The following is a 17,108-nucleotide window of genomic DNA, read 5'->3' as shown; positions in this document are numbered from 1 at the left end:
ATGGCCTTTTGGAACTATAGCAGTTTTGTTTTAGTTATTGCTTTAAGAGTTATGGCACACATTTTAAATGTATCACAGTAATTTTATATCATTTCACATACAGTATAATAGCCTTGCACTGGTACTTATATTTTCTCCTTCCATGGATTTGCCATAGATTTCACTTCAAATGATATGTCTTCATCTATATTATTATTTTTGCTCTAAATGGTTAACTAGAAATAAAGCAACAAATCTTTTAGAGTCCTCCTCAATGCTATTTATTCTTTTGTGTAGATGTACACTTTCTTGCGATATGATTCCTGTCTTTAATAAATAATTTATTTAATACTATAATTTGGAAACACTAAAAAGTCAATTCTTTGACCTTTTTATGTCTGAAAGAAAATCTTCAGCCCTGGCCAGTTTGGCTCAGTTGGTTGGAGCATCATCGCATAAACCAAAATGTCACAAATATGACTCTAGGGCAGGAAACATGCCTAGGTTGCTAATTTGGTCCATGGTTGGGGCACACATGAGAGACAACCAATTGATGTTCCTCTCCCAAATCGATGTTTCTCTCCCTCTTTTCCCTCTTTACCTTCTTTCTAAAATCAATGTGCATGTCTTTGGGTGAGGATAAACATAATAATAACAATAATAAATAAATAAATAAATACTTCAGTTCACCCTTTTTGGGAATATATATTTTCCTACCATATGGAGTTTAAATTGCCCAAAAGGGGTTAGGATCAAGGGTGGGAGGTAGGGATGGCTAGAGTGAGGGGAAAATTGAGACAACTGTAGTTGAACAACAATAAAAAGCTATTATAAAAATAAAAAAAGAAGTTCAAATTATGTGGAGATTTCTATTGTGTGTGTTGTGTGCATGGGTTTGTATAGGGATTTGAAGTTGTTGCTCCATTGCTTTCTAGCTTTGTGTAGAAATCTACTGGTATTGTTATCCTCATTTATCTCTATATAACTTATTTCCTCTAGTGCTTTTAGATATTTTTCTATGTCTTTGACTTTTAATATTTGGTATGGTTTTCTTCATATTTGTTATGCTTGAAGTTTATCAAGCTTTTTTGACTTATGGGTTTATCATTTTCAGCAAACATGGATATATTTAAGCCATTACTTTCCAAATATTTTCTGTTTCATCAAATATCTTGAACTACAATTACATATATATGTAATATGTATATATATGTTTTAGATGTGTGTGTGTATATATATATATATATATAAACAATCATTGAAGATATCTCACAGTATACTGATACTCTCACTTTTTCTCCAGGATTTCCCCCTCTGTATTTAATTTGGAATGTTTCTTTTGCTATTTCCTCAAATTCATTAATTTTTTATTTTGCAGTATATAATCTTCTGTTAATGTCCCACAATGAATTTTCACCTCAGCCATTATATAAATTAAACTTAGATTTTTTTTTTACATTTTGTATGTCATCTGCTACACATGATCAGTCTTTCATTTGCTTTCCTTATTGTCTGGAAAATAGTTTAAATAATTACTTTATATCTGAGTCTATTATGTTTGTAACCTGTTTATTTTTATGTCTGTTTCAATTGATTTATTTTCTTCCACATTATGAATTACATTTTCATACATCATTGCATACCTGATAATTTTTACATGGGTTGCAGACATATTGAATTTTATCTTGCTGGGTGCTGGTTACTCTTATATTGCTATAAATATCCCTGGGCTTCATTCTTGGATGCAGTTAAGTTTTTTGAAATGACTTTGATGTTTAGAGCAGTGTTTCTTTATTAGAGGTGATTCCCCTCCAACCGTGGGGCATTTGTCAGTTTCTAGAGACATTTTTGGTTAACAGGCTGCTTACTATTGGAATCTAATGTCTAGAAGCCAAAGATGATGCTGAAAACCTTCCAAAGCACAATGTGTCCCAGCGATGATGATCTATCTGGCTTCAAATATCAACAGAGCCACTGCTGAGAAGCCATGACTGAGAGGCTTGATCTTAAGCTTCCTTACACAGGACCAGAGCAACTATAATTCTAGGTCTAATTTTGTTCCACAAATGAGGAAATGCCCTTCGGAGTATTGTACTCAATATTCACAAATTATCACAATTTTCAAATAAGGCTGATGAGAAACAGAAAATTCTTGCCCTGGTGTGAGCTTCAGGGACTGTTCTTTGGTTCTATTCATGTGAATTTTCCCTACAGCCTTACATTGTTTCCTTAAGCCAATGCTCTGAAAGTGTTCAGCTAGAGATTCAAGAGGCTCCTCTTCTGATTTCCAGAGCTCTCTCTTATGTAGTTCATCCCTCTCTATTCTTCTCTCTTACAAATTGTTAACTCCTTTGGCCTGCGTTTGATTCGCCACCAGTCAGCTGTGGTTTGGTGATTCTTCCAGGCAGTAAGCTGGGGCAATGTGGGCTCATACTGTTTGCTTGTCCTCTCTCAGAGATCACTGTTTGTACTTCCGGTCTTCTGAAAAGCATAGTATTATATATATTGTCAGATATTTTTGTTGTAGGAGCAGAAGAGTAACTTTGGTCTGTGATATTCAGTCTTGATCAGAAGTCTCTGTATTCGATTTTTAGGGCAGTGATATTAAAAAAATGAATGATACATATAACTTTCTTTAGGAAATTGGATTAGAATCATAGTTTTCAACTTTTTTCTGAAGATGAGAAAAATATATGTTTCAGAAGAATCATCTTATACATGAATATTATGTTATTAATATTATTAAATATTTCCATATAATTAATTTTGTTGTTGGATATCTTTGGCACACAGACTTTTAATGGATACTTTTATTCTCCGAAATTGAGTTTTCTGTACCTAGCAAGTGATTGCCCTATACAACTACAACAAGAAAGGCAAATTTGGCTGTTTTATTAAATGTATAAATCTGTTTCTTCTATGTCAAAATTGATATATTCTCCAAATATTCAAAAAGTTACATAAGCAAAACATACATTACTGGTTATGAAGTGGCAGGAGCAGATGAACATGTAGGCAGCAGATGTGAGTTAGAATTCCCATTCCGCCCTCGGGAGTTTTGGTGTCTTGGGCACCTGGGTAATGTAGAGGACAGTGGAGAGGGTGACATCACTCTCCAGGAGTGTTGGAATGACAAAAATGAGATGAAAACTATGACAAAGTTGTATAAAAACTTCAAAAATAAATGAATGAGTATAAAAGTCAATGACCAAAGGCCTCCTTTTATCATTTCTAAATGCAGATAATGATACTGTTAACAAAATATCTAATAAGCACTTACTTTATAAAAGGCCCATTTTAAATATGATTTGATATTTATAGATTTCTGCTTATGGGTACTTTCTGCTTTGATTGTCTCTGTTTCACAGGTTTGGAAACAGAGTCACAAGGACTAATTTGAATTCCAGGAAGAACAAGTAGCTGATGCTTTTCAGCAGGAGAGCCAAGACTGTGTCTCCTTATCCCTACCTAATACTCTTTCTGAATAGAAGTAATAAGAACAATGTTGTATATTTCTGTCTCTTTTGACCAGAATTGTGCCCTAAATAGGCTCAAGAAAGACAATATAATCTCACCAAGCAAACAAATTCTAAAACATTACGTAGCAAAGAAAAAGTTCACTGGAAATAGAATACAGGGGTGGGGGAGGGGACGAATTTCTAATCAGGATATCTGGATATGAATTATGCTGCTAGGTCATTCATCAATTATTCTTTGATAGCTCCATTCTGTCAGACCCTCTGACAAATAAACAAAAATTCAGAACTGTGAATGTTTGAAATAGATGAGATATAGCTATAGATTTGTATAGATACATCCTGGTTACGTGTCAGTTACTTTAATTCTAGGTTAGTTCAAAGTGCTTATTAATCTCCTTTCTTAATTCAATTTAACTGAGCAAAACTACTGACTTATAAATTAGCATAGTCCACTGTTTTCTTTGGATAACTAATGGCTGGTCAATCTATTTAACTTAATGAAGAGGACAGATTTTGTTTTATAACATCAATCCTGTTATATATAGCCAAAAATATTCTCTTTGTATTTTCATGGAAGATAGCTCCAGAAATTGTCCTAAGCCCTTTAACTGAAACATACTCTGAAAAATATAAGTAAAATTAACACCACTACGTCCTATAGAAAATAGGACTCTAGAAGTTTAGTTTTTTTTTTTTATCAGTTATAAAACAACAACTACAACTCTTCTACTAGCTTCAAAAAAACATCAAAAACAACCTTTTAATTGCATCTCTGGATTTACTTTATTTGTGTTTTGGGAGGATATATTTGAAAACAATCCCTATCAAGTTATGTTTTCCAGTAAAATATACTGACTTTTTTAAGCCACTTTGTAGTGAAACATGAACACTGTCACATACTGGACCACTCTAAACCGAATACATGTTCTTAATCTGTAAGCTATTGTGTCAGCAATTCTTAGAAAACAGACACAAAACAGTAGATAGATGAGAACTTAGAAGCCCTGTGCCTAAACTAGTAGTAAAGATGTCATTACAGACTCTACTGAATGTTTGAATTCCTCAACAGGTCTCTATGCATTGCTTAATTACTTTCAGGGCTTGAAGGTGGAAAGTAATCTGCCTCTTAACTACTACATATTAATCTGTCATGACATATAGCTTAAGGGATTTTTTTCACAGATTGGCTTATGAAGGAACTTTTATTGACATAGAGTTAAATCTTTTTTGATATGTCTGATTCTCAAGGCAAAGGGAAAACACATATAACTGCAGTTAAATCAGTGAAGAATTATAATTTTAGATAACATTTATCTGTGTAACAATCACATTCAGTTGATAAAATTAGATCTGACCTCCAATGAGAATTGAAAGGTTACATTATAAATCTATATTTACCAATATCCACCCCTATCCTTTCTGAGTTCAGTTGTATTTAATATTGTTTTAAATCGAGTGATCAACAAATTTTGAAATTAGATTCTGGAGAAAAAAACTTCAATGGTATCTGCAATATGCATTTATAAAATATTTGTTGATATACTGTGATACATTTGATTTTGGATGTTGAAAGGAAAAACTACATTAATGAATCTTTCCGTTAGAATTATATTCAGAAATATGTATAAAGGACACATGGACAAACCAAAGAGGGGAGGATCAAGGGTGGGAAGTGGGGATGGCTGGGGCGGGGGACGGAATGGAGACAACTGTACTTGAACAACAATAAATATATAAATATATATATATATACATTTCACTAAAAAAAAGAAAGGTTAATTAATATATATATTATAAACATTCTTTAGTATTAAGAATGAATTAAATACACAGCAGTGAGATTGCTTATTTTTTAACAATAAAGAAAAAATTAAAAGTTATGAGAACATTTAAAAGTGTTATATATTGCTGAAGATATGCAAGGTCAAATAGTTCTTGAAAATTATGTCATCTGAATAATATCTTCTGGGCTGTTAAAGGAAGGACACTAAACTGTTATAAATTTGAAAATATACTTTAGATAGGGTTCTTCTACTTAAATAAGTACACATGCATACATACAAATTTGGTCCTAGTCATTACTTAAGGTTCTTTTTCATTAATAGTACTCCATCCATCAAAGTGATCAAAATAAAGTGACTGGGACTTCTAGGAAGTGTTATAGAATTAAGTACTGCAGTCTATCAAAATTTTGTGAAGTGTCACTGTATCTATGGCATTTTTAAAAATGCCAGAAATAGTAAACAGTTTTCCAGGACTCTCTGAAGTATAAATAAATAAATAAACAAACAAACAAATAAATAAATAAATATTTTACTTTCAAAATTCCCTCTGCAAGAAATGGATCACACCTGTATAGAAAATGATCATTTGAGACTACGGTATGTATAACATGAACAAAATCACCAAGCAATGCTGCTTTGAGTCAGCTGTTACTAGTAGTTCAAAATGAACAAACACAGGTGCAGTGAATTATTTAACTTATCCTAGTCACATGGTTAGTAAATGACAGAATCAAGGCTTTCATCTTGCTTTTTTGATTTCAAAGTTCAGACTCTTTCCACTGCCAGCATCCACTGTCAGAAATCAGAAGTAGACTACACTACTATTGGCAGGTGTAGTTGAAACATTTCTGCAGGAGAAATATTTCTTAAAGTACCAGCATGTTGGAGAAGAAAGCAGAGAATGAAGGAAAACACTATTATCTGGAAAAAAATGAAACTATTGTGTAAATAGGCACTATGATTTTAAAATATGAAATATATATTAATAATTATTTTAATTTTGGACAACATATAGTATATTGTGCATTAACAATTTCTCAAGTTTGTAGCCAGATTCTATACTGCCTTTCATAAGTATATGCATGTATTTTCATTATAAAAGCACAAATGGTATAAATGAGAGTTTACTCAATATAAAGAAGAGATTTTCAACAATTAGATACATATAAACCATTGAACTGGCTGCCTTAGATTTAGTGAACCACTTGCCATTGGAATTGCCTAAAACTCATCTAGAAAACAATAATAGACCCTACAAGTTTGTATGTATTTGTCAACTGGTTGATAAAAACAAACAAAAGACAAATAAATAAAAGTAAAATGAGTAGGTGCTATATTCTGCCAACACCAAGAAAAATTTAGGATGTTACCTTATTTAGAATAAAAAATTGTGAGGTGTTAATTATTACTCAAATATCAAATCATATTATTATTAAAAGGTTTAGTCTCCAATTACAATGCGGGAAGAGGGTTTCTTTACAATAAGCAGTTCTCAACACCAGTTGGGTGTCCTACAGCTCAACTAAATGCTGACAGTCCCTCCCAGGAGACAGCATCAGATTCCACAGATTAAGCCGCTCAGTCCAACAAGACTGCCCTCCCCTGTCTACTTCAGATGCCAGTCACAAGTCCAGTTGTCACCTGTGCTTCTGATTGACCTGCTGGGCTTGAGACTGCGGCTCTGTCAGTTATGGCCTGTGTCACCTTAAGCAGATTATTTTCTGTCTCAAAGACTCAGTTATTTGATCTAAAAAACAGGATGGGTAACAGAAACCATCTCTTAAGGTTGTTGTAAATAAAGATTAATTGTAATACTACAAGGCACATCTGGGTGGGGCAAGCACTCAATAAATGTCAACAGGCATTATTTAAATTTTGTCAAACAAATTAAATTGGCCATGATATAAAACTGAACTAGAGCAAAGAAGTGGCTGGTCACGTCCCTAGAAGCTGACTGTCTCTCTAATAACAAAATGCCTTTGAGTGAGGGCAGCCGCCACAAGCAATTGGCACACAGAGTATTGCAAAGGTGAGAAGGACCTTAAAAATGAAATTTCTTTTGTATCATTGAGGAAGTATCTTCAAAAAGCTGGCATGACTGTTGTAAGGTCATTGAGTAAAAGTGCGAAAAACATTAATATAGTATCCAGGTCTCCCTCTCCTGGGTATCTCCTTGTTAGATGCACTAAATCTGTCTTTGAGGTCTTGATATATAATACCAAATATATATTAATGTATTGCATAATGTATTATATAATATGTATTGTATAATGTATTGTATAATATCAAATATATATTAATATATTATATAATAAATATAATAATGTATTGATTACTATTTATACACAGTTTCTTTAAAAAACTATAGGTATAAAATAAGTTCTTATGTATATAGGTGCATGAACTCAAACAAATTTTCATAGAAAGAAAACATTGGTATAGTATCATATGTTCCGTTTAATCTTTCATTCTCTACTTTCTGGCCCCTGTCAATTTTATTCAGTCAAATATCAGGGTAACCAGGCACTATAAGGTTCATTTTTAAAGCCCTTTTTTAATATTGTACATAAATGTATACCAGTTATAAATAAATAAATAAGCACAGTCTAAATTTTTAAATAATTTTTAAAAAGTGACTATTTGAAGATATAATCATAATCATCTTATTCAAATACAACAATATTAATGACTAATGACTAGGTAACATGGTTTAAAGGAATTAAATTTTTCTTTAGGGTGAATAAAATATACTGATTCCTCTCTTCACCTCTATTTAGAAAAATATTTAATCCCATAATATTTTAGCTCTCCTTACACCAAAAATGTTTAATAATGTGGCTAATATCTAAATTATCAGGAAACATTCATTAGCAACCAGTGTTTCAATGGGTTTATTTTTTTCTAATTACTAACAGTGTTTCAATTTTCGTTTTGAAAAGGAAACAAAGGTAAGGGTAGTATGAACTTATTTAACTAATATGACATTTTGAATGCTTGAAAAAATTTAGCAAAATGACTAATGCTTTCTACAGCAGCATTACTTGACTCTAAATTGTTTCTCAAAAATGTGTTCCCAGGAGGACTTCAAAATATTCTGTGATTCTTGTTGAAATGCAAATTCATGGAGTAAATGATATAGCACATGAGTTAGGATCTCCAAGGCTGCATTCTTAGCCAGTTCATGGGATGTTTCTTAAACATTTTTTAAGTTGAAGAACCTCTGAAATTCTAACCCTTTAAGAGCTTGAGTCTTCAAAAAATTGTATTTTATTGAGCAAAGTCTTGACATCAAGTACAACATGTAATATTTTCACTTAAGAATTTTTACAGCAGCTGAACATAAATTATCAAAAATTCTGGCTGAGGAATTAAAATAACTTTTCCATTACTGTATGGAAATTATTTGAAGAACAAAATTTTTGGAGGTACACATATTCAAATTTACCTTTGGCTATGTCTGTAAATGCCAGCTACTTGAGTATTTTTGATTGAAATACTACCTTCTAATTTACACCTGGCATTCTACCACCAAAGGCCAATACATAATAAAACTTATTGATTTTATTATATCTCTGACATACATTAATCTATATTCTCATTTTTTAAAATTTTACAAACTGTACATAGTATTTATTATATGCCAGGAACTGTTTAATGAACTATCCAAATATTAAATCATGTAATTTTTATTATACCCCTTAAGAGTCAGAGGAAATTATTATCTCCTTTGTACAGATAAAAAAAATTGAGGCATGAAAGGGCTATATAATTTACCCAAGACCTTGTAGGTAGCCTAAGGTAGTGAAAACAGAATTCAAACCCAGGCAGTCTGGCCCAGAGTCTATACTTTTAGCTCACATTTTGCTGCCTCTGACATGAGAGTGATAAATTTCTTTGAGGTCAAAAGTTGGAAGCTTTGATTTTGTTGGGCTTCTTTTGCCTGATTCTTTCCATAGTAAGTGAGGGAGAGAGGCCAATTTAAAAAAAAAAATCTGTTTGAACAAGTCTTATAAGAAGTCCTTTTGGCAAGCTTCTAAAATAATTTTATTTCGCAGTATTTTCAGTTTAAAACTATTTCATCAAAAAATTACCTTCCAACTTAGCACAATGAAGCCTGACTTTTATTTTCCTCTTGTAAAATCAGTCACTAGACAAAAAGGAATTGCATGGGGTTTTGTTGTGTGTTTGACTTCAGTCTTTCTATTACAGAAGCTCTTCATCACCGCGGACTCGATGTGAAGAAAAAAAAATTAATATGGTTTATAGCAGTAATCCTCTTAAATACTTGAGACTTTGCCAGCTTTCAACTAACAAGCCAGGTTATTAACGGCTGTGGTCCTACCACACTCGGGGATTATTGTCTAGGTCTGCTGACGAGGCACAGCTAGTGACCATTTTGTAAAATGCAATCTGTTATTTTATTTCGCAACCTGATCAATGACGAGAACTGCTTCAAGTACAAAAACTGGCCTCCCCAGCCAGCTGATGATTTTTAATACATAGAACTGAATGGCTCTTTTTATGAGTGATTAAAGGTTCTGATTATTACCTGTGTAAGTTATCTGGCAGCTTTTTTTTTCCTTTTGGTTTGATCAAGTAAACTTGAAAAGAGCATTAAGATTAAAAAAAAATTAACATTACCTTTAACTAAAAAAATGACAGCTCTGTGTGAAGACTGTCTTTCCTCACCTGATTCTTAATACGAAGTTTCTGACAAGTATACAGATTTGCCTTAATTATTTATTCATTTCATTGAAACCATCTTCATCTGCTTTAAATTTCTAATAAGTCTATTTAAATAAAGAGAATCCTATTTGAATGTTGATTTTATACTTTAAAAATCATGAAGGTGCCTGTATTTATACAGAAGTGATATGAAGCAGTGGTAATGGTTGTATCAGTAAATGGCCAAAATAAAAATGATAATTACATTAGTAATGACATGATAACATTTCAAACCAAGTTAGTATAAAATACAGATTCCAGTGGATTGCACGACAATAAGAAAGTGTGAAAGTGTGAGTGTGATTGCTAGGAAATATGAAGTATGTAATCTGAAAAGAATAAAGGAAAGGATTTCATATTTTCTCACCTTCAGAAATTGAACAAATTGGGTCAAATAGAACTTTCAGAGACAGACACAGAGGTGGAGAACAGATGACAGCTGAGGGGAGTGATTCAGGGGAGGAGGGATTGAGCAAAAGGATAAAGGGCTAATGGACAAGGACAACAGTGTGGTGATTGCTGGGGTGAGAGGGTTATACGCAGAGTGAATGGTAGTGGAAAAATATAATAACGATTAAATTTAAAAACATAGACCTTTCCTTTGGCACAATAAATAAGGCAGTTGCCCCGTGCTTCCTGTGCCCAGGGCCTAGCTTCAGGTTTTGATATGTTTCTGTTTGTTTTGTTAAGTTTAGTTAGGTAGGTTGATTTTACTGTCTCATAAAAAACTCAATAGCTCTGATCTGAAGACCTGTCTATTATTCTTACCTCTGGGTGTCCAGAAGATATCTTTGCAAACTACGTCTCACCAAGTACTCAAATTCAGCATGAATTTTTGTATTGTTTCCCACCCCTGGGAAAAGCCACTCCGTAATGACATTTTGGTCAGTGATGGACCTCATATACCACAGTAGTCCCTGAGATTATAATGGAGCTGAAAAATTTCTATAGTCTGGTGAGGATCTAGCCATTGTAACACTGAGTGTAACACATTACTCTCACATCTGCGTTGGTGCCAGTATAAACAAACCTACTGTGCTGCCAGTCGTATGCAAGTATAGCACATGTAATTATATATAGTACACAATACTTGATAATTACACTACAGGACTATGGGTACTGACTTATGTATTTACCGCAGTATACTTTTTAGTCATTATTTTAGAGGGTACTCTTTTACTCCTAAAAGGAATTTTGCTGTAAAACAAATGGTATGCCATGTTATGCCAGCAGCAGCCTCATACACCTAGTGTTCACCACATCTTTTGACTGCATCATTTTCTCTTGTGCTTGAGTTCATCTTGTGTTGTTTTAGAAATTTAGTGTGGCCTAAGTGTACAGTACTTGTAAAGTCTACAGTAACGTACAGTGATGCCCTAAGTCTTCACATTCACTCACCCCTCACCCACTGACTCAGAGCAATTTCCAGTCTTACAAGATCTGTTCACAGTAAGTCCTCTGCACAGGTGAACCATTTTTATCCTTTACACTGTATTTTTGCCGTACCTTTTCTATGTTTAGATACACAAATAATTACCACTTTGTTACAATTGCTTATCGTATTCAGTACAAAAACATGCTGTACATGTTTGTAGGTGAGAAGTGATAGGCTACACAAGGGGCCCTAACCTCTGGGCCACAGATGGGTACCGCTCTGGGCCTGTTAAGAAACTGGGCCCAGGCCACACAACAGGAGGTGAGCTTGAATGTAATGCACTTGAATCATCCTGAGACCATCCCCCTGACCCTGGTCTGTGGAAAGTTGTCTTCCATGAAACCAGTCCCTGGTGCCAGAAATCTTGGGGAAAACAGGGCTACACCACATATCCTAGTGTGTAGAAGGCCACATGAGCTAGGTTTGGGTGAGTGCACTCTGTACTGTTTGCATGATGAAATAACGTAAGGACACATTTCTGAGAATATATCCCTTTTGACAAGCTGCATATGACTGCATGAATATTGATTTGAAGTATGATGCCTCTGGATTTAAACACAGAGTAAGTTATCTGAAAGGCAGATAAGGGAGACACTATGATAAACATTTTATTTCTAGTTTAGTTCTAGGGAATTGTTCCTGTATTTTAAATAAAAATGGGACAGAAGCAGGTAGAAAGCTTCTTCCTCCAATAAAAAGACACCTGTAAACATTATGGACTAGTGTTACAGATGAGAATAAAAATCAAGGAAAAGGTTTGTGGAAAGGGAAGCCAGAAAGTTACTTCCACCTGGATTTTCTATTCATGTATCTTGGTAAAATATTATATCCTACAAGAGTGCTCGTTATGATGGGCCTCAAAATTCTATTTTTTGTGGGAAGGCTTATAGAGAAAAAATTGATATATTTTACCTTATATGTTTGAGAGTACTTCCATTTTATTTACTATCTTAGATTTCTGAAAATGGAATTGTAAATTTGAAATAATGTTCCTTCAGAATTTTAATGTATTATGTGTCCCAAATTTCTTACATGCAATTGAGCAATCTGATAATATCCTACATATTTTTTTAAAAAAATACAAGTTGTTGCCCCAACTGGAAACTTTTATGAACTCATCACTAAGCATGGTATTCTGACACTTCGAGATAGTATGTCTTGCTGTATTTGATCCCCTTGTCATTTTGATGGGAACTCACTGAGCCTCTCCATTCCACAAATCCAAACAAAAATTTTGTATGAGTTAAATTTTAAGAGCCTATATAATGATAACTCTAAATAAGTACTAATATTTGCCCTTACTCCAATTTTTTTTCATCCCATATAGGAATTATATTATAATCAGTAGTAAACTCTAACCACTGATCCAAGGCAACAAGTTTACATTTTTATTCTTTTAATATGCAGATGTCCTTAAGGCAATTTTTATCAATATTTTATATATCAATATGAAAATTTTTCACATGCTAATTAAAAGTAATCTACTGTAGGGAGATGATGAGAACAAAGAACTAAATGGCAGCGAGACTTTCCTACAAAAAGAGAGAAAGTTAAACAATTTAAAGTTAGCCCATTGGGAGGACAGAGTAGTGGAAAAGGAGTCAGATAGCTAATCCTTTACCATTTAGCTTGGGCTAATAATTTGGCTCTTAAACCCCTCATGTTGTTTTTTTAAATTGGTAAATGCCCTGTGACTTCTGGCTTTTCCCAAAACTGAAATCACCTTTGAAAGGGAAGAGATTTCAGACCATGGATGAGATTCAAGAAAATACAACAGGCCTGCTGATGGCAATTGGGAGAACTGTGTGAGATCCTAAGGTGCTTACTTTGAAGGGGACTGAGGTGTCATTATCCCATGTACATTGTTTCTTGTATCTTGTATCTTCTTCAATAAATGTCTCTATTTTTAATATTACATAGCCGGACACCTTCTGGATAGATCTCATATAAAGTTTCAAGTGTTTCAAGTTCCAATAGTATGAAGTATGAACCTAGCTGAATTCAAATATTATTTACCTGTTAAGAAAACATATGTATTTTAGAACTTTTTAATGATGAGTTAAAAAGGAGGACTTAGATCTGACACTGCAATACTTATTTGTCAAAGACTCTATTTTCCAAGGCTTTGCAAATGTACATAATTTCTCTACCAGACAAAAAATAACGTGTGTGAAGATGAAAACATGCAGCACAAAAGTGTATTCATGCATTATTGATAGGGAAAACTTGAAAAGTATGCATGGCAGTAGATTTTGTAGATTATAGAAAACAAATCCTCTTTATAACACATAATTAATCATGGCTACCTATAGATATCTAAATCATATATATATATCGCCCAAACTATAATATCATAATATAATAACATATTGAAATTTTTTTTCACCTGACTCCTGAAATGCTCCAAGTATTTTCACCTCAGTTATCCTCTTTGTTTACTCAACGTTCCTATGAGGTGGGAACAGTTATCACACTGGGACCCCTTTTTCAGAAGTAGTATTTTTCTGTTTGCTTTTTGGCAATAATCGGGCTTTTATTTCAAAAGATTAGGTTTCCAGTATATCTTATTTTATAAAAGCATATCTTATTTATCAAGCCAGAGGTAGCATTTTTTGAAGCTTCACTTTCAGCTACAGTATAGCTCATTCAATGACAGAAGGAAACTTTAGGGGAAATTGTAGATATACCACTGTGGATACCATCTGCTTAAAATATTCTCCACAACACATCTCTCTGCATTGTCTACTATATAATTTCGTTGTGGAGCTCCTTTAAAGTTTCTTACCAAACAATTATATAACAGCTCCCTCTCAGCACCCCAAAGTCTGAACAAACTGAATTAAGCTTATGCATAGTAACAGTAACACAAATTTGTAATGGGAATGATAGAGGTGGGGATAAGGTATAGCAAATTCAGTGTAGTTCCTGCTTTTCACAAGGATTTCTGTAACGTGCATGGATTTCTCTACACCACACTGAAAAATTGGGCCTTTGTTCTTTGTTTTCCAGGTAGAAAATAAACCTGAAGGCTTTGCAGATCTTTCAGTGCAATGCTTTTGACAAGTGATCAAATCATTGAACACTTCTTCCTGAAAAATAATGTTCAGATATAGCCTAAGTATATGCCCTGTGACAGCACGAACATCCTTCCTCTGTGTTGACATGCATTCTAATAATAGAAAATGTACTCAGAATATCTGACTCCCCCACCAAACCAAAAAGACTGTGACTTCACATCTCTGGTATTACATTCTTACTAATAAAAATACCTTCAATGTTTAAAAAAGGTTTCGATACTACCTTTTCCTTTTGATTATATGTTACCAAATCATAAGGAATGTGGTAGATAGAAGTACAATGTAACTTAAGAAATACTGGTATTATTCAATAAATTGAAAATGTTGCCTAATAAGATATTGGCCTCCCTTTTATATTGTGATATTTTATATCTTCCTGAAATATATGTGCAAATAAATCTTCAGTGTTTTGATAAATACAGGTCCTTAAAAAGTCATTAACCTATTATAAAGGAAAAAAATTTAATGCAATAAAATAGAAAGAATAGTATAAAGACTTTTCTTAATTGTATTTTTTCCATTACCATTTATTCCCCTTATATCCTTTTCTTACCTCCACCACCAACCCATGGCCCTGGCAATCACCACACAGGTGCCCATGTCCATGAGTCCATTTTCTGTATTGCTCAACCCCTCCATGCTCCAACCCCACTTCTCCAGAGCCATCAGCCTGCTCTCCATCTATGAGTCTATTTGTTTGTTAATTCAGCTTGTTCATGAGATTACACATTATCAGTGAAAATGTACAGTATTTGTTTTTGTCTGACAGTTTATTTCACTTAGCATAACAACCAATCTTATTTTATATAGATCCTATCAAATTAACCACCTGCCAAGGTACACAGATTAAAGAAACCCAAGGTCATATAGTTTATCAGTAAATATAATATATATACACCTTTAAATGATATAGAACCAGTTCTTTAAATATAAACTCAGTACTATCAATATTTCAAATATTAACAACAATTTCTTTAATATAATTATTCAGTTCAATTTCCAGATTTTCCTATTTGTCTATTTTTCATTGTTTATTTCTAGTAAGTTCATACAGGACAATTAGTTGATACTCTTACATTTATGTAATATGTGCATTTACCCTTAATATCTATTCTACCCCTTTAAAAGTTAGTCTGTTCCTTGCCATGTCATTGATTTTGCTTACTGCTAATTATGCCCTGAACCATGACTCAGTGTCCACCAATGCCCTTTCAGTGTGTTTTTTTATTTCAATACTTAAGTTCAATTGTCATTATGGAAACATATGACTTTTTATGATTTTTCTGTTGGAATTGGAGGAAAAATTTAGTTTTAAAACTATTGGCAGGAAAACTTTCATAAAGTCTTTGGCTATATGGTAATTGACTTATGGACAGAGGTAGGGGGTATTGTAGAAACATGATTTTTTTCCTGACTAAAATTACATTCACTGATGTTACAGCATTCATCATTCATTTTCTTTGATATTCTACAGAAAGGATATATGTTGTAATAGGTACAACATTGGTAAAAGAAAATTTACCAAAAGCTTGGCCAAGTGACAGGCAATCCTAAAACCGTTCTCTGATAAGTCGTGTAAGTTAATTAGATGCTGTCAATCAACAGCAGACATAAAGATGATTTTCATATAGAGTCTGCTGCCACGGTAGTTGCAACTTTAGAAATCCAAGCTCTTTGGGACAAAACAAGAAAATCAAAGAGTAATTCATTTGAAATGAATATCAATGGACTAGAGAGAGAACTGATTTATTTTCTTTTAATTTTTGCACTTTTGCTATTATTATATATTATTCACATCCATTATAGAGCATGATAGTTAAGACTTGCTGAACCAAGAGGCCAGCAGCCTGCAAAACAACATGCCCAAGTTTCATTGAGAACACTGTGAACGTACCTCACCCGTGACTCTCCATCTGTGAGAAGGACGCAATGCAGTGGTAGGAAACACAAAGAGGACATGAAGGACTGCTCTTGGAAATGGATGGAAGAGCAGGCTCAGAGCCTGACTGACAAAACACCGGGTCCTCCTCGCCCTGGTATGATGCCAGCACCCCATATAGCGGGCCCGCCCATGATGCCGATGATGGGTCCTCCTCTTCCTGGGTGATCCAGTGGGACCTGCTTCTGGAATGAGGCCACCTATGAGAGGGCACATGCCAGTGATGCCTGAGCCCCCAAGACCAGACCTGCTGCTCACCCTGTGATGGTGGCCACTCAGCCAGGAATGACTCGACCAGACAGATAAGGAGAGAGGGAAGCCACTTTCGGTCAGCTTTCTATAACTTGGTCTATTTCACCAGGAGCTCATGGTGCTGTGGCTCTGGGTGTTTTCTAACAGCATGGCAAGGAAGACTTACTCCCTCTTCCTGTCAAAAAAATCATTAGTTTTGGAGGGGAGTAGTGAGAGAAAAAAATTTCATTTGTATTATGAAATGTGGAAATAAAATTGTAAACTCTGTTAGCTAAAAAAAGGACTTCTGATGCTTTTAATGAAGAGTTTGTGATTTTAAGCAGAGTCTGCATATTAATATAATAATATTTTAAAAGTGAAAGAGGCTTCCAATTTCACTGAGGCATCTTTTCTTTAAATATATCTGTCTTCTGTCCTGGCAATGTAACTTGTCATGCT

The 17,108-nt window shown here is 33.8% G+C and overlaps 1 pseudogene; it reads left to right on the top strand.

The window, feature by feature from the left end:
• The first annotated feature begins 16,338 nt into the window (after window positions 1–16,338).
• On the top strand, window positions 16,339–16,724 carry LOC114508335 (annotated as a pseudogene).
• The last annotated feature ends 384 nt before the right edge of the window (window positions 16,725–17,108 follow it).

Source organism: Phyllostomus discolor, chromosome 11 (assembly GCF_004126475.2).
Source record: "Phyllostomus discolor isolate MPI-MPIP mPhyDis1 chromosome 11, mPhyDis1.pri.v3, whole genome shotgun sequence".
In the NCBI taxonomy this organism is placed as follows: domain Eukaryota; kingdom Metazoa; phylum Chordata; class Mammalia; order Chiroptera; family Phyllostomidae; genus Phyllostomus; species Phyllostomus discolor.
The sequence above is the reverse complement of the archived record's forward strand: the minus strand, read 5'-3'. Positions and strand labels throughout refer to the sequence as shown.